This window comes from Palaemon carinicauda, chromosome 18, assembly GCF_036898095.1.
Source record: "Palaemon carinicauda isolate YSFRI2023 chromosome 18, ASM3689809v2, whole genome shotgun sequence".
NCBI lineage: Eukaryota > Metazoa > Arthropoda > Malacostraca > Decapoda > Palaemonidae > Palaemon > Palaemon carinicauda.
This window is the reverse complement of record NC_090742.1, coordinates 51,661,048-51,664,647: the sequence shown is the minus strand read 5'-3', so window position 1 is coordinate 51,664,647 and position 3,600 is coordinate 51,661,048. Positions and strand designations below refer to the sequence as shown.

Below are 3,600 nucleotides of genomic sequence, written 5' to 3'. Positions count from 1 at the left end.
GTCTTATCTCTAGCATTAGGGGCTTTTCTAACTCTATTTTGATGTGTCTTATCTCTAACATTAGGGGATTTTTACCTCGATTTTGAGGTGCATTACTTCTAGCATTAGAGCCTCTTTGACCTCTATTTTTAGGTGCCTTATCTATAGCATTAGGGACCTTTTTACCTCTATTTCTATTTTCAAGAGCCTTATATATACTATTAAGGGCTTTTAGACCTCGATTTTGAGGTGCATTACTTCTAGCATTAGAGGCTCTTTAACCTCATTTGTAGGAGCCTTATACATAGCATTAAAACTTTTTAACCTCTATTTTGAGGTGCATTGCCTCTAGCATTAGAGGCTCTTTGTCCTCTATATTTTAGGTGCCTTATTTATAGCATTAGGGGCTTTTTTTCCTCGATTTTGAGGTGCATTACTTCTAGCATTAGAGGCTCTTTGACCTCTATTTCAGGTGCCTTATTTATAGCATTAGCGGTTTTTTACCTTGATTTTTAGGAGCCCTATACATAGCATCAGTGGCTTTGTGATCTCCATTTTGAGGTGCTTTACTTCTAGCATTAGAGGATATTTGACTTGTATTTTTAGGTGCCTTATTTATAGCATTAGGGTTTTTTTTTTTACCTCTATTTTCATCTTCCCTCTACTGCCCAAGCGGACGAATTAGTCTGCCAATTAAAATACAAGTGTAATGCTGTTATTTAAGGTTGGTAACTTTGTCTGCCCACATTGACTAATTCGTCCTCTTACTAGTTCTTCCTCCTCACTGACTACTCCCATTATTACCAACATCAGCACCAGTAATAAACAATCTTTCGGAGGGTGAGGATGTGTTGATTTTATCCTCCATACTCCATAACATTTTGCTCAAAATGGATGAAATACAAAGTAAGTAGAGGTACTTCAAATTTATTTCTTGATGAAGGTGTAAATTTTCTCACATATGAGAGCAATGTAATATATAAATACAATTTGCTTTGTGTTTTATTATTGTTTTTAATTAGTGGACGTTTTAGTACAGTTGGGAACATGAAGTGTTGATAATTATAGGCCTAATTAGTCCAACTGGGCATGGCAGAGAAATACCTTGTTTTCTTTCAATATATAATTTTATATTCTCAAATATACAGATTGTTATGTACACTTATAATTATTTTACATCATTGCCATCATCTTACCACCACTATCACCATTGCTAAAGCAATATCTAACACCACCACCTCACCTACTACTACATAACAACCATCATCACTATTATCACTTCTTATGACTATCTAAATTACCTCTTTGTCTAGATATTCCAAAATCTATTTTCTATGGAAGAAGGCTGCACAAATTAGCTACCAGAAATTTAGAATGCATTCAGGAAATTGAGCTAGATGAAGTACTAAGTGAAGAGGAACCTGATGATAATGATGAACTACCTATTACATCGGAAGACTTTCATCAAGATATAGAGACTGGTATGATTGTTCTAAAGAGTACTTTTTTTTTTTTTATCTTTGAAATGCTTTGTTATTAAAAAAAATAATCGGTACCTGAAATTATTGATAACTCGTTAAGCCTACTGTAAAATAAAGGGTATGTTGACTATACTGGGGAAGAGGGAACATAGTTTTCAATTCATCTTCAATTAATTCTTAATTCATTTTTATATGAAGAGGGTGAAGCTCCAGCGCTTGAAGATAGATCCACATTTGATGCCGGAAATGAGGATACGCCTCATTCCTGTGATGAAAATGAGACTGTTGTACTGGAAATAAGTGCCGCTTCAGAAACACCAGGAACATTGTCATCAGGAGCCTCTACCAGGAAAGTAAGAAGTAAATCAAAACTTTCTTCTACTCCATGGAAGGTAGCTGATTCTGAGGTATCTTCATCACATGATTATCTTGGCCAAGATCCGATATTCAATGATGACCTACGGCAGCCATTCCAGTATGTGTGTGACTTCCTTGATGATGACATTATGGACACTATTGTAGCACAGTCAAATCTCTATGCAATTCAAAAAAATCCAAACAAACCTCTAAATGTTGACCGTAATGAACTAGAACAATGGTTGGGTTTGAGTATCTATTTTTCAATAAGTAAGTAAACTTCCTAATATTAGAATGCATTGGTCAACCCAGCTGGGTCCTCTTAGAGAAATTGCTGCAGATGTTATGAGTCGTAACAGATGGGAGGAAATAAAATCCAAATTTCATATGGTTGATAATTCGATCCTCGATTCAAATCAAAGAGGAAACAGGGACAAATTATTCAAAGTCCGTCCCCTTGTTGATAAACTGAGTATCAAGTTTCAGCAAATCCCAATGACTCAAAATCTTTGCATTGATGAACAGCTTGCTCCTTTCAAGGGAGATAGCAGATTCAAACAGTATATACCTAGTAAACCCCATAATTATGGGTATAAGTTTCTTGCAGACAGTCAGGATATGACCTATGATTTTATGCCATATACTGGGAAAATTGATCCAGTCGATGACCCAAATGTTCCTGACCTTGGTGCTAGTGCCAATAGTGTGTTACATTTGGCTCAAGTAATCCCTACAAACTGCAACCCTCTTTTATTCTTTGATAATTGGTTTACCTCTATGCCACTAATGCAGCACCTGTCTACACGGGGTATTTGGTGTTGTGGAACAGTGCGTGTTCCTCGCTTGCCAGGAATAAAGAATTCGAAGGATGCTGAGAAAGCTTTAATGAAAAAAGGTAGAGGTTCGTATGAAGAGCTAAGAAGTACAGGTGAAGGATGTGAGGTTACCTATGTCAAGTGGTACGATACTAAAATTGTGAACATTGTGTCAACTTTCGCAAAAGCCAATCCCGTCAGTAAGGTCTCCAGGTATGACAGAAAACTCAAGTGTAGGATTGATATAAACTGCCCAGACATTATTTTGCAGTATAACAAGTCAATGGGGGAGTTGACTTGGCAGACTGCCTCATTTCCTTATACAGGATAACTATAAGGTCCAAGAAATACTACCATCGCCTTATTTTCCACATGATTGATATGGTAATAGTAAATAGCTGGCTACTATATCGACGAGATGCTAAAAATCTTCATATACCAAAGCCAGATATCCTTCCCCTTGCAGTCTTCAAACTAAAAGTTGCATTTGCTTTCATGAAAAGAGGAAAGTCCTCAGGAAACCTAAAAAGAGATAGACCATCAAGCCTGGAGGGTAAAAGTAAAAAACGGAAGATAGGACGACCTGCACAGGCAATTCCTGATAAATCTATTCGATCTGACCTTGTAGGACATTTCCCATGTGTTGATGATATAAGGAGGATTTGCAAGAATCCAGGATGCAAAGGAAAAACAAATATTCTGTGCACGAAATGTAAAGTGAACTTGTGTCTCAATAAGAATAACAGCTGTTTCCTAAAATTTCATGCACCATTAGTAGGAAATGAGATGATATGGAGTTTTATATCTTTTATCAGTGTTCCATTCAAAGCAGAAGTAATTAAAAAAATTAACCAGTATATATCATTGAAATTATTGTCATATTATTCTTAATTATTCAATTGCATTCTGATTTCAAGGAAAATTACAAGGCAAAAATTTTAACCACTAAATTACTAATTGATAATTAA

At 35.9% G+C, this 3,600-nt stretch overlaps 1 pseudogene; it reads left to right on the top strand.

Moving 5' to 3' along the window:
* The window catches only part of LOC137657291 (piggyBac transposable element-derived protein 3-like), a 33,377-nt pseudogene extending 30,414 nt beyond the window's left edge, over positions 1-2,963 (top strand).
* The last annotated feature ends 637 nt before the right edge of the window (positions 2,964-3,600 follow it).